Raw genomic sequence first — 27,472 nt, forward strand, 5'->3', positions numbered from 1 at the left:
CTGCAGACGGCATTTTTGGTCTTGTAAAATGTAAGTCAAATAGAAAAGATTCAAATGGAAAGAACTCATTTTTCTACCGGTGATTTCAATGTGAAACCCCCCCCCCAAATAATTTAAATTCAGTTTAACTTCAGTTTCTTGGATCAGAAAATGGAAAGCCTTAACGGAGCCCAGATGCAGATGTAAAAGGGGCCTTAAAGAGCCGAGCATGTCAAATGTAGTACAGTATTGCCAAAAGCATTCAATGTAGCAAAGCTGTTAGTGAGATCTAGTGATGCTAAGACTATTCAAAGCAGCACCATGGCAAACAGTACTCATGGGGCAATCATGGGTGGTACTCAGACAGCAGAGGCATAACTATAGTGGGTGCAGAGAAAGCGGTCACCACTGGGCCCTGGAGCTTTAGGCTGCCAATAAGTGTTCACATCATCGTCTCTGTTCACTATATAAAAAGAGATCAGTCCTTCCAACGAGGCATAATCGATGGGGGCTATGTTACAGACTTTGCATTGGTACCCAGCAGCTTCAAATCATGCCAGTGTCTGGCAACTATTATTTATAGCACTATTCATGGAGGTCACTCCTCTGCATGGTAGAATTCATTAAGGGCACTCTGGCTGGCACTATTCATAAGGCAAACTTTGGATGACACAATAGGAACAATGTGAATGGCACTATTCATGGGGCACTCTGACATACTCTATGTGTGGACACTAGAGATGAGCGAGCGTACTCGTCCGAGCTTGATGCTCGTTCGAGTATTAGGGTGTTCGAGATGCTCGTTACTCGAGACGAGCACCACGCGATGTTCAAGTTACTTTCACTTTCCTCTCTGAGACATTAGCGCGCTTTTCTGGCCAATAGAAAGACAGGGAAGGCATTACAACTTCCTCCTGTGACGTTCAAGCCCTATACCACCCCCCTGCAGTGAGTGGCTGGGGAGATCAGGTGTCACCCGAGTATTAAAATCTGCCCCGCCCGCGGCTCGCTACAGATGCATGCTGACAGAGATCAGGGAAAGTGCTGCTGCTGCTATAGGGAGAGCGTTAGGTGTTATTTTAGGCTTGAAGAACCCCAATGGTTCTCCTTAGGGCCACATCTGACCGTGTGCAGTACAGTTGAGGCTGCTTTTAGCAGTGTTGCACATTTTTTTTTTTTTTTGTATATCGGGCGTGCAGACCATTGCGTCCGCAGTCTGCAGTCATTTTACTCAGTATTGGGGCAGTACTGGTGAGGCAGGGACAGTGGGAAAGGTGAAAGAGATATACTGTCTATATAGGCAGTGGGCTTTTTCAAAAAAATTTGGGGAAAATACTATATTTGGGCTGCCTGTGACCGTCTTCAGTGTACTGCGTGTCTGCTGGGGGTAGTAGTCCTAATTAACCTCTGCTGTGCCCGTTACATCACCGCCGTGATAGCGCCAGAGGGAAACAGTAAACATAATATACGCTGCATACAGTATCTGTCTGCTGTTTCAGCTCACCATTTAAAAAAAGGGAAGCCAAATACTTAAGGCCTACCACTGCCCTTTGGCCACTTGACTGCTTCTGCGCTGTGAATTCCACTAGCTCAGTCCTACGCACCTACGTCTCACTACAGGCATGCGCAAAATTGTTTCCTGGCTCTGCTGTGCGTTCCGTAAGTGAAGTCAGCCTCCAACCACAGGCCAATAAGCGGCACATTTAATTACAGCGTTCGGTTTCTGCTCTACTCGTAATACACCATGCTGAGGGGTAGGGGTAGGCCTAGAGGACGTGGACGAGGACACGGAGGCCCATGTCAGGGTGTGGGCACAGGCCAAGCTCCTGATCCAGGTGTATCGCAGCCGACTGCTGTGGGATTGGGAGAGAGGCAAGTTTCAGGGGTCCCCAGATTCATCTCACAATTAATAGGTCCACGCGGTAGACCTTTATTAGAAAATGAGCAGTGTGAGCAGGTCCTGTCGTGGATGGCAGAAAGTGCATCCAGCAATCTATCGACCACCCAGACTTCTACGCCGTCCACTGCTGCAACTCTGAATCCTCTGGCTGCTGCTTCTCCATCCTCCCAGCCTCCTCACTCCATTACAATGACACATTCTGAGGAGCAGGCAGACTCCCAGGAACTGTTCTCGGGCCCCTGCCCAGAATGGCCAGCAATGGTTCCTCTCCCACCGGAGGAGTTTGTCGTGACTGATGCCCAACCTTTGGAAAGTTTCTGGGGTCCGAGGGATGAGGCTGGGGACTTCCGGTAACTGTCTCAAGAGCTTTCAGTGGGTGAGGAGGACGATGACGATGAGACACAGTTGTCTATCAGTGAAGTAGTAGTAAGGGCAGTAAGTCCGAAGGAGGAACGCACAGAGGATTCGGAGGAAGAGCAGCTGGACGATGAGGTGACTGACCCCACCTGGTTTCCTAAGCCTACTGAGGACAGGTCTTCAGAGGGGGAGGCAAGTGCAGCAGCAGGGCAGGTTGGAAGAGGCAGTGCGGTGGCCAGGGGTAGAGGCAGGGCCAGACCGAATAATCCACCAACTGTTTCCCAAAGCGCCCCCTCACACCATGCCACCCTGCAGAGGCCGAGGTGCTCAAAGGTCTGGCAGTTTTTCACTGAGAGTGCAGACGACCGACGAACTGTGGTGTGCAAGGTTTGTCGCGCCAAGATCAGCCGGGGAGCCACCACCACCAGCCTCACCACCACCAGCATGCGCAGGCATATGATGGCCAAGCACCCCACAAGGTGGGACGAAGGCCGTTCACCGCCTCCGGTTTGCACCACTGCCTCTCCCCCTGTGCCCTAACCTGCCACTGAGATCCAACCCCCCTCTCAGGACACAGGCACGACTGTCTCCCGGCCTGCACCCACACCCTCACCTCCGCTGTCCTCGGCCCCATCCAGCAATGTCTCTCAGCGCAGCGTTCAGACGTCGCTAGCGCAACTGTTTGAGCGCAAGCGCAAGTACGCCGCCACGCACCCGCACGCTCAAGCGTTAAACGTGCACCTAGCCAAATTGATCAGCCTGGAGATGCTGCTGTATAGGCTTGTGGAAATGGAGGCTTTCAAAAACATGATGGCGGCAGCGGCCCCGCGCTACTCGGTTCCCAGTCGCCACTACTTTTCCCGATGTGCCGTCCCAGCCCTGCACGACCACGTCTCCCGCAACATTGTACGCGCCCTCAACAACGCGATTACTGCCAAGGTCCACTTAACAACGGACACGTGGACAAGCACAGGAGGGCAGGCCCACTATATCTCCCTGACGGCACATTGGGTGAATTTAGTGGAGGCTGGGACCGAGTCAGAGCCTGGGACCGCTCACGTCCTACCCACCCCCAGAATTGCAGGCCCCAGCTCGGTGCTGGTATCTGCGGCGGTGTATGCTTCCTCCACTAAACCATCCTCCTCCTCCTCCTTCTCCTCCTACGCAACCTCTGTCTCGCAATCAAGATGTGTCAGCAGCAGCACGTCGCCACCAGTCGGTGTCGCGCGGGGTGGCAGCACAGCGGTGGGCAAGCGCCAGCAGGCCGTGCTGAAACTACTCAGCTTAGGAGAGAAGAGGCATACGGCCCACGAACTGCTGCAGGGTCTGACAGAGCAGACCGACCGCTGGCTTTCGCCGCTGAGCCTCCAACTGGGCATGGTCGTGTGTGACAACGGCCATAACCTGGTGGCGGCTCTGCAGCTCGGCAGCCTCATGCACGTGCCATGCCTGGCCCACGTCTTTAATTTGGTGGTTCAGCGCTTTCTGAAAAGCTACCCACGCTTGTCAGACCTGCTCGGAAAGGTGCGCCGGCTCAGCGCACATTTCCGCAAGTCCAAGACGGACGCTGCCACCCTGCGGACCCTGCAACATTGGTTTAATCTGCCAGTGCACCGACTGCTGTGCGACATGCCCACACGGTGGAACTCTACGCTCCACATGTTGGCCAGGCTCTATGAGCAGCGTAGAGCTATAGTGCAATACCAACTCCAACATGGGCGGCGTAGTGGGAGTCAGCCTCCTCAATTCTTTACAGAAGAGTGGGCCTGGTTGGCAGACATCTGCCAGGTCCTTGGAAACTTTGAGGAGTCTACCCAGATGGTGAGCGGCGATGCTGCAATCATTAGCGTCACCATTCCTCTGCTATGCCTCTTGAGAAGTTCCCTGCAAAGCATAAAGGCAGATGCTTTGCGCTCGGAAACGGAGGCGGGGGAAGACAGTATGTCGCTGGATAGTCAGAGCACCCTCCTGTCTATATCTCAGCGTGTTTTGGAGGAGGGGGAGGAGCATGAGGAGGGGGAAGAGACAGCTTGGCCCACTGCTGAGGGTACCCATGCTGCTTGCCTGTCATCCTTTCAGCGTGTATGGCCTGAGGAGGAGGAGGAGGATCCTGAAAGTGATCTTCCTAGTGAGGACAGCCATGTGTTGCGTACAGGTACCCTGGCACACATGGCGGACTTCATGTTAGGATGCCTTTCTCGTGACCCTCGCGTTACACGCATTCTGGCTAAAACGGATTACTGGGTGTACACACTGCTCGACCCACGGTATAAGGAGAACCTTTCCACTCTCATACCCGAAGAGGAAAGGGGTTCGAGAGTGATGCTATACCACAGGACCCTGGCGGACAAACTGATGGTAAAATTCCCATCCGACAGCGCTAGTGGCAGAAGGCGCAGTTCTGAGGGCCAGGTAGCAGGGGAGGCGCGGAGATCAGGCAGCATGTACAGCGCAGGCAGGGGAACACTCTCCAAGGCCTTTGCCAGCTTTATGGCTCCCCAGCAAGACTGTGTCACCGCTCCCCAGTCAAGGCTGAGTCGGCAGGAGCACTGTAAAAGGATGGTGAGGGAGTACGTAGCCGATCGCACCACCGTCCTCCGTGACGCCTCTGCCCCCTACAACTACTGGGTGTCGAAGCTGGACACGTGGCCTGAACTCGCGCTGTATGCCCTGGAGGTGCTTGCTTGTCCTGCGGCTAGCGTTTTGTCAGAGAGTGTGTTTAGTGTGGCTGGGGGAATCATCACGGATAAGCGTACCCGGCTGTCAACCAACAGTGCCGACAGGCTTACACTCCTAAAGATGAACAAAGCCTGGATTTCCCCAGATTTCTCTTCTCAACCAGCGGACAGCAGCGGTACCTAAACAATACGTAGGCTGCACCCACGGATGGAAGCATCGTTCTCTATCACCATCAAAAACAGGGACCTTTTAGCTTCATCAATCTGTGTATTATATTCATCCTCCTCCTCCTGAAACCTGACGTAATCACGCCGAACGGGCAATTTTTCTTAGGCCCACAAGGCTCAGTCATATTACTTTAGTAAACAATGTTTATACGTTTCAATTCTCATTAAAGCATTAAAACTTGCACCTGAACCAATTTTTATTTTAACTGGGCTGCCTACAGGCCTAGTTACAAATTAAGCCACATTAACCAAAGCGATTAATGGGTTTCACTTGCCCTCTTGGTTGGGCATGGGCAATTTTTCTGGAGGTACATTAGTACTGTTGGTACATCAATTTTTTTGGGCCCTCGCCTCCAGTGTAATCCTAGTAATTTTTATGGGCTTCGCCTGCACTCATGGTACAGCAAGGTGTGTGGGGTTGGCCTACACTTTTGCTACATAAACATAAATGTAACTGGGGCCTTGTCTATACTGCAACTACTGAAATGTGAAAGACTTATCTCCCTAATCTGCTGCAACGGGAATGTTACTGTGGCCTGTCTTGACTGCTACTACTACTGAAATGGAACTAAGACTGTGCTCCCCCTATACTGCTGCTAGTGATATGTTACTGGGGCCTGTCCCTAATGCTACCGCTGAAATGTTACTAATTCTGGGCTCTACCTATACCGCTGCTAATGCTATGTCACTGGGGTGTGGAAACGGAGGCTTCCCAAAGACATGATGGTGGCGAGGCCATTTCCCACCAATGCGGTTACTGTTAAGGTGCATATAACCACGGACACGTGGAGAGGACACGTAGTGCCTCAAAAACATCCCCCTCCTCCTCCAACAATGAAAACATTCTTGGTAAATACCTTTGCATTGGTCCGTCTGGTGGCAGTCCAAGAATTTCACCTTTACCGACACAAGAGAGCCCCCCCACCATCCCCCCGCCACGGTCCACTTAATCCTGGCCACATTCCGAAAACCAACTAAATAAAAATGCGCCACTAGGTCCGCAGTCGCCACCACATTCCCACCAACGCGGTTACTGTTAAGGTACATATTACCAGTCTGACTGGGGCATGCACTGTGGGCCGAAGCACACCTATATTGTATGTGACGTTAGCTCTGCCGAGCAGGGCACTGCAATGGGATACATTTATGTACCGCCGATGGGTTCCAGGGAGCCACGCATGCTGTGGGTCCACAGGGACTTCACATTAGGGATTTGTACCTGCCAGTGTCTATGTATTAAAAACCCCGGTCAGACTGGGGCATGCAGTGTGGGCCGAAGCCCACCTGCATTAAACCGGACGTTACCTCAGCTGTGATGGGCAATGCAATGGGATATATTTATGTACCGTCGGTGGCTTCCTGGGAACCACCCATGCTGTCGGTCTACACGGAGTTGTAACTGCATGTGTCCACTTCTAAAGAACCCCAGTCTGACTGGGGCATGCAGTGTGGGCCGAAGCCCACCTGCATTAAACCTGACGTTACCTCAGCTGCGATGGGCACTGCAATGGGATTTATTCATGTACCGCCGGTGGGTTCCAGGGAGCCACCCATTCTGTGGGTCCACAGGGACTTCACAATAGGGAGTTGTACCTGCCTGTGTCTACTTATAAAAAACCCCTGTGTGACTGGGGCATGCAGTGTGGGCCAAAGCCCACCTGCATTTAATCTGACGTTAGCTCTGCTGTCCAGGGCACTGCAATGGGATAAATTTATGTACAGCCAGTGGGTTCCAGGGAGCCACCCATGCTGTGGGTGCACACGGAATTCCCATTGCGGAGTTGTACCTGCCTGTGACTATTTATAAAAAACCCCGGTCTGACTGGGGCATGCAGACACCTTGACAGAATGAATAGTGTGTGGCACATGGGTTCCCCATTGCTATGCCCACGTGTGCAGCTACTGATGAAGGTGGCACAGGATTGGATTTCTCATTGCTTCTGTACAGCATTGTGGGCTATCGCCCCGCCCCTTTTAAAGAGGGTCGCTGCCTGGCCGTGCCAACCCTCTGCAGTGTGTGCCTGCGGTTCCTCCTCATGGCAGACACACTTATAAATAGACATGAGGGTGGTGTGGCTATGAGGCCAGCGTGTGGCATGAGTGCAGCTGAAGGCTGCGCAGGGACACTTTGGTGTGCGCTGTGGACACTGGGTCACGCGGGGGGGGGGGGGGTTGGGCAGCATGTTACCCAGGAGAAGTGGCAGCGGAGTGTCATGAAGGCAGTTATTGTGCTTTGTTGGAGGTAGTGTGGTGCTTAGCTAAGGTATGCCTTGCTAATGAGGGTTTTTTCAGAAGTAAAAATAGTTGGGAGGGGGGTGGGGCACTCTTGCCGCTATTGTGGCTTAATAGTGGGACCTGGGAACTTGAGATGCAGCCCAACATGTAGCCCCTCGCCTGCCCTATCCGTTGCTGGGTCGTTCTCATCACTTTCTTGAATTGCCCAGATTTTTACAAATGAAAAGCTTAGCGAGCATCGGCGATATACAAAAATGCTCGAGTCGCCCATTGACTTCAATGGGGTTCGTTACTCGAAACGAACCCTCGAGCATCGTGAAAAGTTCATCTCGAGTAACGAGCACCCGAGCATTTTGGTGCTCGCTCATCTCTAGTGGACACTCCTTAGAATGAGCCATGGATGGAACCATTCTGGTCAGTATAGTATTTGTGGAATTTATGGCTGTGTTTTCGGTGTATACATCAAGTATATCCATAGGGCTGCATGGAGGCCAAAAGGAGGTGTTCTTTTGGGCAGGTGGATGTTGCTAAATCACAAAAAAGTATGGAACAACATAGTAGAAAATGTGATTCCATAAAAAGGAATACAGTTAGAGATAAATACCTTTTCGCAATGGGACACTCTGGGCAAAGTATCCATTGTATGCCTATACGGTGGGATCCATTGCAGCCCTCTACCAAGGTATACCTTAGGGTCCATTTACCTTGAAGAAAACGCCCAAGTAAAATCTTGCACGCTGCTGTTACAGGCATTTATTCACATTCATATTTAAAAAGAGTTTCTGAGACCTTTATGTAGTCTGTCTACTGATAGAACCCAGATGTCCCACAATAAACTCAATGTTTGGAAGAAAGATCCCCTGAAAAGGCAAGTCATGCCAAGGAAAAACAAATGTGAGCAGGTGACTTCCTGTACATAGAATATACCACGTACTATATATTCATATGCACAGGAAAGAGCAGCAACATTGATTGGTAGACAAAAGTATCACTAGACATACAAAGGAAACTGTACCCCACTTTGTCCCAGTTGAAGAAGGGGGGGGGGGGGAATAACGAAGTATAAAATATTCCATTTGTGTCTCATGCCTATTGTTGGAATTTATAGACGACATCAAGTTCTGGACATTTTTCAGAGGCTATTACCAGGGCCAAAGATTTGGGGGTTGTTCACATTGAGCATTTTGTCAGAAAATACTGGGTGTCCCCAGTAATCAGCCATTACCTGTGATGGTGCCATGAAACAAGTGTTCACTTCTCTTGCAGCCCCTTTACAGGAGGATATGAAGCATTACACAGTTCCCATTGATATCAAATAACTACCCCCGTTATGCACAGACATGCCAGGTTCTCCAGAGAGAAATGCTCTTTTTGGACAATTTTATGCATCCGTCATACAGATGTGTGTCCCAGCCCAATCACAGGTCTACTGACCCGAATTTAAATAATCATAGATTCCTATGATGTTGTGTCTTCAGGTTAGGAGACCCGCAGTTGAGCTGGGATATTTGTCCATATTAACGATGCATAAATGCGCCAAGAATATGCTCGTGCGGGATAAGGTGTTTAACCCCTTAAGGACACGGCCTATTGTGGCGTTGAGGAGCAAACAATTTTTGGTAGATTTTCATCTCCATTTTTCAAAAGCCATAACTTTTTTATTTTTCTGTCAATGCGGCCGTATAAGGGCTTGTTTTTTTCGTGGCGAACTCTAGTTTCTATCGGTGCCATTTTTGGGTACATTGACTATATTGTAAAAAACTTTAATCATTTTTTTTATGATCATAGGGAGGGAAAACGCATCAATTCTACCATAGATTTTTTTTGGTTTTTTTTTACAGCGTTAAACATGCAGCATAAATGATACACTACACTTTTTTCTGCAGGTCGGTACGATTACAACGATACCAAAATTCTTACTTCTTTTTTAGGTTTTTCCACTTTTCTAAAATAAAAACCCTTTTTTTGGAAATCTTTTTTTTTTCTAAATCACTGCATTTAAAGTCCTATAACTTTATTTTTTCCATGAACTGAGCTCTGTGAGGGCTTATTTTTTGCAAGATGAGCTGTAGCTTTTATTGGTAACATTGGTACATACGTTTTTTTTTTATCACTTTTAGTGCGTTTTTTGGGAGGCAAAATGCTAAAAATTAGCATTTTGCCTCAGTTTTTTAGCTTTTTTTGCCGTGCAGGATAAAAAGCGTGTTCGACTTATTGTACATGTCTTTACGGACACGACGATACCAAATATGCGTTTCTTTGGGGTATTTTTTAATGCTAATATGAGAAAAAGCATAAAAGGGTGTTTTTTGCAATTTTAATTTTTGTACATCTTTTATTTATTTTTTACACCATCTGTCTCCCTGTGAGGGACTTACACCATACCACCGATGATCGCTATGATAAGGCATTGTGGGACTTCTCTCTTGCCATGCCTTATCGCTTATTACAGCGATCATCAGCAATGGCAATACAGGACGCCGGTATCTGGCATCCTGTTGCAATGGCAACCAGCGCACTCCCACTGTGAACCCTTTCCCTGTCGCGATCTACTTAGACCCTGTAGCTCTGTTGTGTCTGGGGATCCCAGCAGCCACCTCGCATAGTGAAAGAACAATTTTTACTTTCACTCTTTAGTACATAGCGCTCATTGAGTGCTGTGTACTTGAGAAAGGAGAAGCCAGAAAGGGTTAAAAACCATCTCTGCCTTCTCCCACAGGTTCTCAGCTGCCACCAACAGCTGATAACCCGACGTGCTTATAATTAATCGCAGAAGCAGGGGCTTTAAGCCCCAACCGTATTTTTACTATCGGCTGGGTATTACAGGACCAAGTGCTGTAAATTTATGGTGCTTGGTCCTAAATGGGTTAAAAAAGTTTTGTAAAGACCACAAAACCCATTTAATTCAGAACTCCATAATAAGAATACGCTGTCACTCGCTACCCTACATCAGATTACCCATACCAAGACGGAGTGGATTTTTTACCATTGAACTCACACTCTCAAAACTGCACTCACTCCAGTTTAAGGGGTACCAAAATATATAAAAAGTTGGTTAGGTGCAACCATGAACCACAATCTCTTACCAACTGGACATTATTATTGTACATTAGACTACGAGTTGACGTGAATTTTCCTATGAGCTTAACAGAGACTGTAACTAGCAAGTTGAGTGTGCCCATCAAAACCTGTAATTGACAAGCTGTGTGTGTTCTCTAAGAGACTGCATCCAATTTGCTGCATGCCCCCTTTAAGAGGCTAAAAAAGAAATGTTTTAAGGACAGCGCTTCGACTGTTTACACGGGAAAGTGCATATATATCTATCTATATATATCGTACTCGGGCAAAAGAGTCTTTGTCTTAGTAATGAGGAAAAAAAAAACTTTGAATGTTTTAAATGAAGCACAGGCGACAAGGGAGGGAGAGAGTCCAAGAATATGGTATGCAACGCGTTTTGGAGCCGGGAATGCTCCTTTATCAAGCAAATCTGTGGACACACAATTTTTCAAAGTCCTTGGGCATGCTCAGTTGATGCGGATAGAATTCAATTATTTTTTCAAGTGTCTGCACACGCTCTATTGGGACAGCCGCACGTGTTCTGCACTGGGCATGCTCTGGCAACACTATGATTGGTGGAGCCATCGCATCATTATTTGCTGCTGTCTTGTCTCTGGTCTGGATTGGCTACTCAAAAGAATGTTTTGCCCCCCCCCCCCCCCCCCCCGAGGATGCCACAAGGCGAAACATGTCGATGCAGCTATAGATTAGATTTTAATAGGGTTTTGGTGATGCTGATTTACTAATCCCTACATAGGTTTTTGGAAGTTGGCCATCCAGGCCTATGTTTTAGTGTGTATATGCACAGTTACACACAATACTAACTGATGACTGCTGGTCACAGTTAATTTGCCACCACCATTTACCCCTTTTATTTGAATTATTCTTCGATGTCGTCTCTGCCTTTTTGAATAATAAAGTATTTATATTATATTTTAGGGGATACTAGCTATGGTTATTTTTTGCCTTTGGCAATTAGAATTGTGACTCTACTATCATGACACCACTACAAACGGAAACGAAAGTGGGTGGGTATCAAATGCAATACACATAATAGGCACCATGAAACCAAATGTCCTTCAGCCAAGCACCTGGAAATGGTTCCAACAGACACAGGGGTGTAACGATGGGGCCACCTGCGTCGGGATGGTGGAGAATGAAACAGTTGGAGTAGCTTGTGCTTGTCGGACGATGAGATGATGCTTTCTACTGGTTGTCTGTTGAGGGTGATCTGAGCCCGGTCATCTTGTGTGCCCTCACACATCCACTGGTCCCAACACCTCCTAGAAGTCTGGGCAGAACAACGCAGGTAGCGGGTAATTTGTAAATATGACCATCCAGCTTCTCGCATTCTAACGATAAGCCCCTCTCAGACTCTGTTAACTGGGAGAAATCTCTTTGATTGCATCGCAGAGGCGTCTAGTGGTCAACAAGCTCTACACAAGAGGAAAAAGAGGCCACTGCACACAAGTAGCCGCTGAGAGCCTTTTTATAGGCCAAGGGAGCCACTTTTAGGGCCTCAGGTGACAAGATGGCTCATCTACTCACGCCAATGCTAATCATCTATATATCTGCCTGAGATGTAACTCCGAGTTTTAGAGGAAAACAACAACTTCTTCTAGGGCCTGTATTTTTTGCAGATGCTGACAAATAAGAAAATGAGGATAATTAGGTAGATTTTAGTTAGGAATTTGGGAAAGCCTGGCGATGAGGTGTAATGAAAAAAGTTTGGCATCATACCTACAAGAATACTTGGTTTCTCTTGCTGGAAGCAATCACATTTTGGTGATCAGCTGTAATGGTGGCCATATTAGTCATCATGCAGTTTTACCAGAAACAGATATAATAAAACCAGAGAAGAATCTTGGTTTCTGAGTAAGCAAGGAAGTGTGAAGACATATGGCTGCCAACAGAACTTCCACAAAGCTTGTCACTCTACTTTTTTTGGACCCATGAAAAGGTACATTTGACTAGTTACAGACTGGTATGTTTTTGCCACTGTGTGTCATTAGAACCATCACAGTGGTATATACAATCTCCTTTATGACATTACTGTATATTTTCTACAGTCTTTTCTATTGTTAATTACAATCAGTTCAGTTAATAGACCGTTGGCAAGGACATGGCCATTACACATGAGTTTTTCTCCACTAGCTGTGGCAAAATTAGCTACTGTGGATCAAGAGACAGACTGTAACTAGATTTCCGCCTATACCAGTCTAAGGGCTCCCTCACACTGGCGAGTGCAATCATGTTCACGTGATCCTAGAGCACCAGCAACGCTTTTTCTTGGGGGGGGGGGGGGAGAAAGCATAGCTGCCACCTGTGTTTTTCCTCGTACGAACGTCAGTAGGGGTTTCTAATGTTGAAAATGCATCACACAAAAATTACAAGTTTGTGCATTGTGATGCGAAAAAAAAAAGAAGTATCCATAGGAAAACATGGGATAGGGAAAAAAAAAAAAATCACAAAAACACCAAAAGATAGGACATGCTGCACCTTTTTTCTGCACGACACATCGTATGAGTGAACACATTGCAAATGGAAAAGAAATAATTAGTTTTGTAATTCTTTGTTTTCACTCACTCTCGCATTGTGCCAAAATCGTGTGAACAGTCCCTAGCTCAAAATCATTACAGTAGAAGTAATGTATGTAAACAGGGACTGCACCAGCAGAATAGTGAGTGCAGCTCCGGAGTATAATACAGGATGTAACGCAGGTACAAGATAAGGATACAGGATTAGTAATGAATTAAAATTAAAAGGGTGAAGTCTGCTGCAGATCTTCACCCAACTCTGCAACAAAACTACAGCAAATCAGCTAAGTGTGAACACTTCCTGTGACACGATCAATTGCCTATTGTACAAGCCTAGTTTCTTTTTTTTTTATCCACTGTCTTTTCATACCTTCATTTTAACAAAGTGTACCTTGTCGGCTAGTTACACTGGCATGATGCTGGCGAGATCTTTTTGTATGAATGATCCCACTTACAATCGGCCGTAATATGGGTAATCAAAAGCTGTATATATCCAGCTTTCAAGTGTTTGAAATCGCAAAACAATGCACTCACCCGTAAGAGGGTTATTTCCAAAATGCTCCATTCTCCGGACATTGATTCCTCTGCCATCTGGATGTTTACGGCTTGTTACTAGGGAAACATACCCCTCCTATGGAAAGAAATGGCAGAGCACAGCGGTAGCTGGTGGCCGGGCTGAAAGCTAGTGCACATGTGGTTCTCAGATCCTGGCCATCAACTTTAGATGTAAGAAGTGCACAAGCGCCAGCCTCCTCTGGTATTTCTATCCATAGAAGAGGTCTGTTTCCCTGGCAACAAGCAGTAAACAACCAGAGGAGAGAGAAATCAATATCTGCAATATCTGGAGAATGGAGCATTTTGGGTGAGTGCGTTGTTTTGTGATTTTGAATACACTGAAATAGGATTCCAAAGATGGGAATACCCCTTCAAGTATGGTAGAGTTGGAGGAGACCTCCAGGGTCATTGGGTCCAACCCCCTGCTCAGTGCAGGATTCACTAAATCATCCCAGACAGATATTTGTCCAGCCTCTGTTTGAAGACTTTCATTGAAGGAAGACTCACCACCTCCCGTGGTAACCTGTTCCACTCATTGATCACCCTCACTGTCTAATATCTAATTTGTGTCTCCTCTTTCAGTTTCATCCCATTGCTTCTAGTCTGTCCTTGTGCAAATGAGAATATGGCTGATCCCTCTGTATGTAGACAGCTCTATGTGTAGTGCAGCAGCAGATTGAAGTTCAATGGGAACTGTACCTGTACTACCATCCCGGGCTGCTGCCCTGTGGACAGAGCTAACTGCTTACAGTTCTGTCCATTATGACAGCTGTCCCAATATCACCGATTGGTGGGCATCCTCAGTGGTGGATCCCCGCTGATCATCTATTGATGACCTGTCCTGAGGATAGGTTATCAATAGTAAAGTCCCAGAAAACCCCTTTAAAGATTTCAGTACCACCAAATGTGACAAACACATTATACAAAACTGCAGAATTCACATGGAGGCATATCTTGTGACAGGTTAGCTGCATTGGACTATTGCAAAACTATAGTATGGGAATTAAATTGGTGACTAACAATAGTTTCTCCTTAAATGTCTTTCAGGGGGATGTTGGAGAAATATGGAGTCTTATACAAGATGCCCTTATTATAATGTACTCTGTAGCTATGCAACCGTCAGGCCTGGGATGATAATTCTGCTGATGACTCATATTGTACCTCTTGCAGCAGAAAACAGTGACAGCTGCTCAAGGTACAGGAAAGAAATGGAGGAAACATGATTTCCATTTGCACATTTGGCCCAGAGAACATGTAGCTGCTGCTTCAGAAATAGTTAGCATGTAAAATCACACCACTGTGTTATGTTAGCGTCCACGCTATAGGTTAACATCATTGTCTAGGCCCCATACCATGTGACAGAAGAGGATTTTGATAATGGTTCACTATACAAAAACTGGGGGGAAAAAACGGACATTTCTTTTTAAGAAACCCTAAATTCACTTAGGTTATATCCCCCTTCTAATATCAATTTCCCACTACTCCCTATTCAGCAAGATTGGGGCAAAGGCTGACCCAATCGAGTAATGGCTCCTGCAACAACACAGTCCTGCTAAGTAGTAATCTGGAAGGAGGTGGTCAGTGGTCAGGGAGCAGGATCTCACCAGAGATGGCGGGTCCCCCATGGATATCTCAGAAGGACCTTTCAGTGCTTCTTTGACAAAGTATTGTATACAAATTATAAAAAAATTGTTTCTGTAAAAACTTTATTGTGAATACGTTTTTACAGAAACTTATTCCCCTGACTCATGACAGAACTCAAAAGCTGATTATACACTGATAGAAATTGAAAGAGGTACATCCAGACAGAGTTGCAGACAGTTTATGAAACTTCGATTCAAGCCTCTCCATTAAGGCCGGCAGCACACTGATGGATTTGCATTGCGGAATCCGTAGCAGGCGTCCCCCTTCGGATTCCGCAGCAAATACCGCCCATAGCATGCTATAGAAAAGTGCTTTTTCCTGCACACAAGCAGAAAGAAATTGCGATTTTCTCATCATGGAGGAAAAAAAAAAAAAAAGTCGCAGGATTTTCTATTTTTGTGTGGGCTCTGCACGGACAGCTTCCATTGAACTCAATGTACACCATCCAACCCGCGGCCCTTCCACAATGACATTGCGAAAAAGTCACAAGTATCCGCGTCATTGCCTATCAACAGCAAGTGAAAAGCAGAAATGTAAAGCAAAAAAAAAAAAAACACAACAAAAAACACTGCACTGCGCATGTCCGACGGTGAGCCGTGCGGACCATCCACAGTACATGAAAAGAAAGAAGCAGGTACACGTGGATACCGGCCACAGGGTCGGATTCCACGGCATAATCCCGCAACCGGAATCAGACTCGTTTGTGTGCAGCCGGCCTAAGAAGGGTTCTGAAGAATGCGAAAAAAAATGAATGAACTGCGTGTATCAGTACTCAAGCTATGGGTCTCTCCGATATGCAAAATGCTACATTGTTTAGTTTATAAAACTCATAAAGTGTGCTATGTTAAGGCCCATTTAGACGGGACAAACGTTGGGCAAACGATGCCCGACACTCGTCCCCGCACATACTCGCTCTGATGCTGCTGCATGGGAGCTAGTATCGTTGGCTCACAGCGGGAGGCTGGAGGAGATTTCACTCCTCACTCTCCCCTTTCAATTGACTTAACATAGTGGCTGTTCAGTACTGAACGGCTGCTATTTACACTGAGCGATCAGTGATCTGCTCATCGTCTATCGTTTATGCTGCATGGATGATGAGCAAAACACTGATCATTCAGTGTAAATAGCAGCCATTGAGTATTGAACGACTGCCATGTTAAGTCAATGGAGAGGGGCGGGGGAGAGCGGGGAGTGAAATCTCCTGCAGCCTCCCTGCTGGCCACTCTGTGAATGAGCATGCTATACTAGCTCCCGTGAAATAGCAGAGGAGCAAGTGTATGCGAGGACGAGTGTCGGGCATCGTTTGTTCAACATTCGTCCCATGGGCCTTAAGGAGGTTGTCGGTGACCAGGTATGCCAAATAATAGAGTTGGAGCTTCGTACACCCAAACGTCTGACTTGAGAGGTCCAATAATTGGCAATTTCGAAAGGGAGATATCATATTGTAAAGTCTCCCGAAGGACTGGCTGTAGTGCAGTCTCCATACAGAGAGTGGTTACTCAGTGGACATAGGAAAGTTCCAGTACTCGCAGACCTGTCACAGGTCCATGTAGAAGGACAATGCCATGCAAAGACCGCCAAATAATGCAGATGGCAGTTGCTGCTAGACAGGCAGCTGCAGCATAGATCTGACTGGTGGTTGGAGTTAGAGTCACCCCACGAATAATTGTAAACCGATTGCTTGAAGTTGAGTTGCATTCTCAGACCACCATACAGTGCGTTCCGTTAACCAGATTTCACTGCCAGCAACAACTAACCTGGTGTACTGCTAGATGCAACCAGATGCATGAATGTGAACAGTTGTGTTGAGTGCCAATTCCCGATTCTATCTGGGGCAAAGTGATAATCAGTAATGCATCTGTCTGCATTTTGGAGGAAGGGCCGACCCTGCCAGTATGTGGACAGAGTGGTACATCCTGTTGTCAGACCCTTCATGACCGCAGTCCAAAATGGTATCTTCAAACAGAATAATGCCCATGCACATAATCAGCCACTATAACACATGCCTTGCAAGTTGCCACAGCCATAGATTGGCCCACGTGAGCCCCAGATTTATCCCCAATAGAGTATGTTTGAGACCCCATAGGTAGACGCATTATGTCACGTGGCCAGCCATCACAAACTGTACAATAACGTAGTGCACAAGTCATGTAGGCATGGAGAGACCCGAACTAGATATCCGCACACATTGATTCAATTGCTGCAAGGATCCAAGAGTGTATAGATGCTCATGGTGGGCGCTTCCTACTGAAACCGGCACCCAACAGCAATAAACGGATTCATTCCAATTTGCTATAATTTATTCTGGATATTCTCTGCACATCCCTTACATATCTACCATGCTTCATGAAATTCCACCAATTCCTTTGGGTTGTAACACTTTCACTTTCCACCAGTGTAGTTACTAGCCATTCTAGGCAGTAACAAAAGGCCGCGATTGTTGTATTTCTCCTGCACACAAACCTCTTGTCTAGTAATACCATTGTATATCACTTCATCATGTCTTAAGGCCCATTTACACATACGGATATCTTTCAAAAGATTGAAAGATCAGTGATAGTTTTGCATAAAGTACTAATAAGCACTAATTGCTATTAGTACTTTATCAGCTTCATATACATGCAAATGAGCTTCTGGGAGCTGTTATGGAACTCAGCAGCATGTCTGATCTCTGTAATTAGCACCATTGTTCAGCCACGGGCTCCCTGTGGAGAATTCAGCACATGGACAGCAGACACAGCATGCGGTCCTGCTCATCAGCTGTTCTGCTGGTGGGGCTGAGAACTGAGAACAGCTGCAACAATGTTATCAGCTCTCAGTTGTCAGAGCACAGCGTGCGGTCCTGCTTATCAGCTGTTCTGCTGAATGACAGTTTGAGAAATTCAAATAAGTCTCATTCACATGGGCATACTGCCTATCCATGTATTTCACAGACAGCACACAAACCCATTGTAGCCAGTTAGGCTATTCAGATGGGCCTTTTTTCACACGAACCAAAAAAATAAATAATCGCAGTAGGTCTTATTCTGGTTGTTTCACAGATGAGAATCAGAAATTCACTGTACTCTGCAAGTTGGTATCAGGCAGCATACAGATGTGTGTCCAAGTGCTGTCCAATGCGAGTTGCGCCTGAGGATTTCGGATACAACTCGCATACGCCCTTATTAATAGGCTCCAACTATTCAATTTCCCTGCAGTGCCACCACAGGTGAAAATAAGCATTACACAGTGTCCACTCATACCAATGCCTTGCCTGTGTAATGTAGGACAGGACAGAACAGGAGAGAGAATGTTATAGGGGTTCACAGATCAGGACCCTCCCTCTATCAGCCAAAGTAAAGAACCGTTCTCCCTCTGGGTTACCTCTAGTATGCTCTTACATTACAGGCTCCCATGGATTTCAGCTGGTGGGGTGTAATGCTTCCCAGAACATGAAAATCCGCAAAAGGTACTGAACATCATTGCACATACATATTTTATGAAATGAAAAAATGTCCAAATCTGCATAAATGTGGCTGTAAAGAGCATAAACATACATATTGTATCAAGAGAAAAATTAATCAAAGCTTTACAGAAGTATTGGAAGTAGAAATATTATGAATATGCAAGTTTAACCTAAAAAGTTTCCCAAAACACTTTTACAGAGGTCAAATTATTTGATATAAAGAGAAAAAAAGTTCAAAACAGAATAAAACTTTTGAGAGCTCAGAATGACTGTAGATTTCATAATAAGGAGAAGGAAATTTCAGAAAGGGAAGTCAATAACTGTCTAAGTGCATCTCCGCCCAACTAATAAGATCTACTGTATCCACCATGAATTTTCCCCTTCTCTCAGTCAGAACAGTTCTTCACTTGTTAGAATAGCATTTTGTGCTCCAGGACTGCTCTTCTTACGAAGTCAAGACAAATATTACTACTCCCTTCAGAGTTTCCACTCCTTACAACAGAAAAAATAGTCAGAAAGGAGACAACTATAAATTATATGTCCACTTATTAGGTGATCAAAATAGCTGAGATGGTGCAGCTGGACTAGCTGTAGTCATGAAGAGGTTGCTATTCCCCTAGAAGTGAACCGAAGGCCCTACTGCCATATTAGAGAATAGCACTACTACAAATAGTATGTGAGCATAGAAAGGCTTGAGCACAGGGGCCCAGGATCTTCTAGCTACACCTTTGTTTCGTCAAGTCAATCCCTGTCCTTATGCTGTATTTGGTAGCACGCCCTCATGCAGGTTGAACGTGGTGCAGTGTCTGAGTCCCTCCGTCCCAGACTCCATCGTTATCAGAAATAAATGGTTGCACAGCACACACTGTAGTTATTTGAATGCTCATAAACTTTATTTGGACAGTCCAGATGTTCACATTAGGCAACGTTTCGGGCTCAATGCCCTTCATCAAGCATATGAAGAAACTTTAAATATTAGGGGTTATTGATTACATAATTCAGCCTTGATATGACTAGCATCCAAAGGGGAGCCAGACAGTCAGAAAAAGTCCTGTGATAAGGTATGGAGAGGGTCCCCTCTCCATACCATATCAGCCAAAGGAGGGCCCATTTACATAAAATGATTGTTGTTCAATTAATCGCTGGATTGTGCAAAATTGAATAATAATTGTTCAGTATAAACATGGCCAATGATTGAACAGTACCTGATCATTAACGTATCGTTCATCATTCATTTTACGCAAACATAAAAAAAACCCCAAAAAACTTAGAACAATTATTCCCCTATATAAACAGGCAATCATTCATCTATGAACAATTGCCCATTTACTCTGAATGGAGGTGGGTGGCCAGAGGAGATCTCCGGCGCTCCACCTCCATTCACAGAACGATTATCGCTGTGTTGGCGCTTAAGGGGCTTGACAGTCGTTCCCTGTAAAACCACCCAAAGAGAAACCATGAATTCACCAACCAAGGGGGTCTGTGCCGTCGAGGCCTTTGTATTGTTATGGATCTGATTACTGTATTCATGCAGGGAGCTGGCCTTGGAGTATCTCTGACACAGCTGTTTTCTATATAATTGAATGATTTCATTTTAGACAAGGACCAGATGGTTGCAAAGAAGATTAGATTATAATTTCTGACTACATTCAAAAATCATCCAGCCAATACCCCTAATCTAGAAAGCCACTCTTTGTAGACCCACCCTAGTATTCCCATGGATACATTTAGATTGTCTTTTTTATATGAATCATTCTTATCAATCAGTAGAAAAGACAGATCAGCGCCTACTCACTCAAAACAAATTTTAAAGCTGTGAGATACTTTTAGCACTCACCTGGTGCTCGGCCGAACCTCCTGCCCAGAAGGTCGACCAGCACCCTGTATCCGCGCTGGCTTATAATGTTCCTGGAGTCCCGAATCCGATCACCGGAGAGCGTCACTGGGGTTACAGCCGTGGTCGGGCTGTTTGCAAATCACATTCGTACTTAAAAGAAAAATTACCCCCGCGCTCGTGGGTTCCAGCAACAGTAAAGGACGCAACGTCCACGAGATAACTTTAAATCATTTATTCCTTCAGTTGCTACGCGTTTCTGCGGGATAACCCGCTCTCTTCAGGCATATCTTATCAGTTACATCCTAGATCAAAGGAAGTTGTAAGTGTAAATCTACTCACCTGTCTGTATGTAGTGTATGCAAACAGCTGTTCTGTAAGGTCAGGGCTATGCAAGTACTTAGATGGGTGCAGACACTGGTGTTGTAGTGCATGTATCACATAAGAACTGTACCCAACAGGCAGATGTATAGAGTTTTCCTTTATTATGCTCCCTAATGGGCATACAGATATATTTAGGTAAAACGTTGAGTGACACGCGCGCGCGCGCACACGCACACGCACACGCACACGCACACGCACACGCACACGCACACGCACACACCATTTTTATTGTTACATTCTTGCAGGGAGCAAGTACGATGCCCCTCATGCACATCATTAACACCACAGACTAAGACGTAATTAATGTCTTCAATGGACCAACATAGACATGCAGATCACCAAATTGGTGGAAACACAAAATAGGGCAAATAATGGTAATAGAAATAAAGGGATGGAAATGCTATGCTCAATGTAATTTGGCGTAGTAGGCCTTGCCTTGAAGCAGGGCTATCGCCTCGATAGGGACGACCCCACGTCAGGAACGTAAGGGGTTCAGTCTGCTACTAGATGGAGAATAGGGAAGTTATTCAATGTAGATTGAAAGAGCAATGCATACAACACAGTATATGGTAGAATTGAATAAGCCCCACACAGGATTGATTGCCATAGGTACTTAACTGACAGGAGTCCACTGCCTACCCAAACACCTCAGGTAGAACAATAACCAGCACCCATGAAGAGATGGGCCTGGGCTAAATACTTTAATTATGGCTGATTGGCCTGTTAAAATACTTCCTTGTTTGCTAATCAGTCCATACATCACAGTAGATGTTGTGAAGAAGGGCACATTATACACTGTGCCTACTGAGGGACTTCTGACAGATTACACCTCAGTGACAGGAAGAAGGCACTCATCAGCACCCAACGAAAAATGATGGCGCATAGGTCGAAGGCATGGTCACTTGGACAGTGGCGGACATCTTGATGTCACTCCGGCTACATTTCCTTATAGGCGGCTGGCCCTCTAGAACACTTATCTTGCACTAGTCCTGAGCTACATCCTGTATTATACTCAACAGATGTACTCATCATTCTGCTGGTGGAGTCACTCTGTACATACATTACTTATCCTGTACTTATCCTGAGTTATATCCTGTCTTATACTCTAGAGCTGCACTCTGTATTCTACTTTCGGAGTCTCTATTTACATACATTACATTATTTATCCTCTACTGATCCTGAGTTACATCCTGTATAAAAGCAGCTTCACATAGGCGTACGCGCAACTACACGCGCCTCAACGAAACGCACATGCACTGTTAATGAGGCGCTTCTGCGCACACGTATCAGCGTATTTTGCTGTACTTTTTTGCACATGCAGGGCATGTTCACATGGGACACATGCCCACCCCGATTTAAAAGGCTATTTAGCCTGATGAGGTCCAGATGTGTTCTTTTTCCCAGGGTTTTGTTCTGTATTTCGCGCGCATTTGTGTACCGCCCATAGACTTCTATGTGCCCTTTAGAGATCAGGTTCTATTTTTTTGTGCATACCAAAAAAGGGTAGTGAGAATTAACCAATTGATAGTAATGGGTTCTATTTTCTGCGTATTGCACACACAAATTGTGTGGGCGCAAATCCATCCGTGTGAAGCCGTCCTTATACTCCAGAGCGGCACTCACTATTCTGCTGGTGGAATCACTATGTACATATAGACATTACTTCTCCTGAGTTACATCCTGCATTATACTCCAGAGCTGTACTCATCATTCTGCTGGTTGTCGTTGAAAAATGTTTACAAGCTTCTTGCCAGATTATCTAAGGATATATATGAGGTAGAAGCATAGACAAACTAATTTTTCCTGCACAGAATACTTGTGACTTGGAGGGAGGGGGGGGGGTGGGGGTGCAGCTGATCGCCCTCATACATTAAATGCAATGACACCACACACTGTTGTCATGACAACAGTACTAAAATAGCTTACGGGGGATGCTTTATAAGGTGCATGGAACGTACAAGTGTATGGAGACAGACATTGCACTAATGCTGGATGTCATTTTATCTATGCTCCATTACAGCTGCACTCCTGCTCACGGACACCACACTCCAAAAATCACAAGAAATAGTCTTTTCCACAGATGCAGACTTATCTTGAAATATTTATTTTCATCCTGAAAGCAGCAATTTACAAAATGTCTGCTAACCTCCATGCCTTACAGAGGGAGCATTGTATTTATGAATGGCATTAAGAAAGAAAATGCTATAAAGAACACAGTTATTTTAGCTAAACCAATCACTAGGTCTTTTTTATCCCCCCTTTCCTCAATCTGGGCACAATGGTACGCTCTGTACTCCACACACAGTTAAAGCTCCTAGGAATATTGACATGCATAAAAGGGATGGATTGTCTCTTTTAATGGTGCCTTAATATATGGAGTAAACATCAATTACCTTGTTGTAATCAATCATTAAAGTGAAATATAATTGCACCTTGGGAGCGATGGATGTCGGACTATACCAGATACGATGGTGCATTATACAGTAACTACTACCTTCTATTGTTATTAAGTAGAACAGTCAAAAATTCTTGTAATGTCCCCCAAATGGATCTAAACAGATAGACATTAAGTATATAGTGCTCACCGTCCACACAACATGCGTGAGGTCATTATCAGACTTGCAGAAATGTTCAGGCAAAGTGATCAAAGGTGTTGTCCATGAAACAGCGCCACTGTTTTCAATAGGATGTGTTTGGTATTGCAGCTCAGTCCCATACAGGTAAATAGGGCTGAGTTACATATAACAGGCACATCCTATAAATCAAGAATGGTGCTATTTTTGGGAAAAACAAAGCTTTCCCACACATCCCGAAAACAAATCCTTTATCAATTGGGATTAAACAGCGCTGGCACGACCATTGTCACATTTTTAAAAATAAAGGAAATATAGAAAAGCATCCCCAAAAAATATAAAAGTATAAAGCTTTCACATATACTTTGCTGCTTTTTAAAATACACTGCGCCAAAGTGGGACAGTTGTACTGTATGGACCCACGTTTTATGCTATAATATAAGAGATAAATAGAATAATTGATGCAATGTATCCAGATGTGTTGGGATCTGGTTAAACAATTCAAATCAATATGGAAGTATGGAAAGACGCATATTGTAGAAGGTGTGGGGAGAATAAAAGATACAATGTGTTAGAGAAGATATAATGTAGTCTAAAAAGTGCAGAAAACATACTAAAATGCATAGAAATGATACAATATCATGGAAAGGATATTGTGTATTATAGGTGGGGATGGATACAATGTGGGGATGGATACAATGTATTACAGGAGGTGTTGAAATGACAATGTGTTATAGAAAGTGTGGAAAGGAAAAGGTGTATTCTAGAAGTGCAGAAACGATACATTGTAGTACAGATGGCATGACATTGAATCAGTGTTTATATAACACAATGTATTGACACATTTTCTCAAACACTGATCAGCAATCACAGTCCTGAATACAATGCAGCGAGGTCTTACCTTTCAGTCTTGCTCACTATGTAGATGATATCCAGCCCCTGTGTGTAGCTCTGTGGGAAGCAGAAGAGAAGCTGTGTGAAAGGGAGCAGAAACCCAGATAGAGAGAAATCTCCACCCATCGTTTTACTCAGTCGTCAGGAAATTAATGATCACCCACTTCCTCTACGCTGCAAAGGGGCTACTTGCATCTCACATCTGCCTGCCTCTCTTGTTGCATGTCAGCTCTGCCATAGCTTCTTGCAGCTCCTAGTGGATCATACAGATGTAGCCAGCATCAATCTGCCATTTGACTCTAGATAATATTTTTTTGCTTCCAAGTGCTACCTGTGTTTTACATAGGACTGCAGCATCAGACTTAATAATTCTATCCATACTTTTTGATCAGTTAATAACTGCATGTATATTGGGTTTAGTACGAGAGTCTACTGAAAATCCACCACCCGTGTGACAGCGTTCCTTATGGGGAATTATAATTCACGATTTGTCAGAATATCCAATAGCTATCACAGAATGGCTGTAAAACGAAGAGGAGTCTAAAACTTCTCTGATATTACGGTTGTGTGCATGAGGCCGAAAAGTTATTGTATCTGTATCAATTCCTTGTGGTACAGAGCTGTGATATAGCCATGAAGGCTTTCATGCTGTCACAGTATGGCATATCTGAGGTTTTTTAAAAATATTTTTACTAATTTCTATAGCACATACATATTCCACAATGCTCTACAGTAATTGTCATCACTTCTATTGGTTCCTGACCCCCTCTAGGCTTCACTATCTAAATTTAGCAGAGGAAACCCGCCTCCTCCCATTGCAAACAGCGGCAAGGGGCGGAGAGGAGAAGAGAAGGGGGAGGGAGTTTAGCAGTCACGCTGCTAAACTCCCTCCCACCTCCCTTCTCCAGCCGCTGTCATTGGCTCCCACAGGAGTCAATGGCAGCAACCGTATCCAGCCAGGAAGATGGATTCCTGCCCAGCGTAAAAGCGCCCGGCCTGGTGCTTTTACGCTGCGAGAATACGCCTGTGTGATCTGATGCATAGGAATCCAATGCATCAGATGGTAGCGTATATAGGCTGGATGTGAAAACGCCAGCCGATATATGCTTATGTGAATAAGCCCTTAGGCTTAAGCCCTGCAGCTCCTAATCCAGCAAAGATTAGCCAGCAAAGTGCACAAGAGTTTGCAAAAATCTCGTCAACACGCTGCGGCCAAGCCGCGCAGAAATGGACATGGGGCGGGGAAAACAAAGACGCATAATGTCAATTCTTTTTTTCATTCCTGCAGCGGCCGCTCTCTGCTCTATGGGGAGCAGAAATGCAGGTGGCGAAGCCGCTTCAAAATCCGTGGATAGAGGCCCCGGGTCTTGAAGCTGTACTTATCCTGCGAGAATCTCGTGGTTTTTCAGTGTAGTCATTCCGGGAGATTTCCGTGGGATTCCGCCGAGTGTGAACCCAGCCTTACGATGCTGATTGATGCTGAGGTAAGAGGAATTTTGTTTCTCTGGCCTTTTGGGGAATTTGGCAACCTGTTTTGGCATGCATAAAGGCTTAAAATGTTTTTTCAGTGGCAAACCCCAATAGCACTGACCGTGCTTGTATGGGTACATAGACAAGGCGCAGGCAACCAACACTGTGCTTAACACACACACTTGCAGGCACACAGAACAGCTTTATATGGTGCCCCAACATCAAGTATTACGTGATTGATGATACATGGAAAGAAGACATCGGATTGACTTATTTAGGTTGCAAGTTGGCAGTAACTGGCGTTGTTCACTTTTCAATAATTCTTGCAACCGTTTTGGGTGATTTCACATGCAGCAGAATTGTTGCAGAAGTTTCTACAACTGAAAATCAGTTTCATATATATGAGTGGAGGTGATCAAGCAGCAAGCACATGGATTTCTTCAAGTACCATCCTCATGAATGGGACAGTTGCTGAAATTTCTGCAATAAATTTGTGAATATACTCTTTCATTGCATCTGTAATACTGGCCTAAAAATGGCACAGCTATGCAAATATATTAAAAATTGCACATTGTTACTGGATTAGCCCGGCTCCCTTGAAGCATATAAAAAGGTGACCTCTCTCCTACAAAAACATACAGTGCATGAACACGGACATGCAATATAATGCCGGTTAGGAGATAAATTGATGCTTTCTGCAACAGCACTGAGGATCTGGGGTTGTGGGCAGAGGATGCCCGTCAACTTACCTCCTCAGGGACATCCTGTAGTGGCAAGCAGCCTCATTTTCTTTGCTGATATTCCTCTCCCCTTTTCCCCCCTCCAAGTGCCATCTGCTGTGTGCAATGGGTGTTCCTGATTTGAACACATGCATGATTAAGAAGCACACAGCCCACATCATCTGCTTGGAAATGGGATTTTTTTTTTCAGTCCCTAGATTAGAAAGCTGCATTCATTGATTAAACCCTTGCAGAACAATGAATCTGTGGCACCAGGCAGCTATTGTCCTGGCTGCAGAAATAGACTATTTATGCCAGGAGGGAACAAAGGCGATTATACAGTTTAAGCTCTGGATTTAACGCCTTGGTTGACACATACCTAATTCATGCCCTGGTTAGAATTAATCTGATCACAGACATGGCGATAAACCTAACGATTCGACCATAAAGTAACGACTATTGGGTAATATGGTCAGGTTTATGGGGCTAGAATGATGATCTCTGACAGATTTTTGTCTCAGTCCTTATTGTTAAATGCTGCAATTGTACATACAGGGTTATTATTACAAATGATCTCCCTGATGTGAAACACTCATAACTCACATTTATTGACACACAGATACATACATTTGCTATTATTGGAATCAGAAACTCAAAATGTTTTGTTGCACAACATCAAAATGTTTCCACATCAGAGGTGATCAATGTGACCCCCCCCCCCCCCCCTTTGTCACTCCGCACACATCGAACCTACAGTCAAGTTCTGCCATACATGTAGCGGATCACGACTGACTGATGTGATGCCACAGATCCTGCATGGTGGGTGGTCAGGGGGCATGTAGACTCCTACACTCCCCCAGAGATAAACGTCACAAGGTGTAAGGACCGGGGAACATGGAGGCCAGGGAAGAGGTTCACTATTATCACCCCCGGCACGGCCAATTCATCTGCTTGGTAGTGGCCTATTGAGCTTGTTTCTGACT

The 27,472-nt window shown here is 45.4% G+C and overlaps 1 protein-coding gene across 2 annotated transcripts in view; it reads right to left on the minus strand.

Moving 5' to 3' along the window:
- The window catches only part of GNG2 (G protein subunit gamma 2), an 85,664-nt gene extending 59,124 nt beyond the window's left edge, over positions 1-26,540 (minus strand). The window contains exons 1-2 of one of the 2 annotated variants that reach the window (XM_066605810.1): positions 26,520-26,540; positions 24,308-24,357 (exon numbers count right to left, since the gene is read on the minus strand). The gene's annotated coding sequence lies outside the window, so the exon portion shown is untranslated. Of the gene's footprint in view, positions 1-24,307; positions 24,446-26,519 lie in introns of those variants that run through there. The other variant, XM_066605811.1, reaches the window with a different exon arrangement.
- Between the last annotated feature and the right edge of the window lie 932 nt (positions 26,541-27,472).

Source organism: Eleutherodactylus coqui, chromosome 6, assembly GCF_035609145.1.
Source record: "Eleutherodactylus coqui strain aEleCoq1 chromosome 6, aEleCoq1.hap1, whole genome shotgun sequence".
Lineage (NCBI taxonomy): Eukaryota > Metazoa > Chordata > Amphibia > Anura > Eleutherodactylidae > Eleutherodactylus > Eleutherodactylus coqui.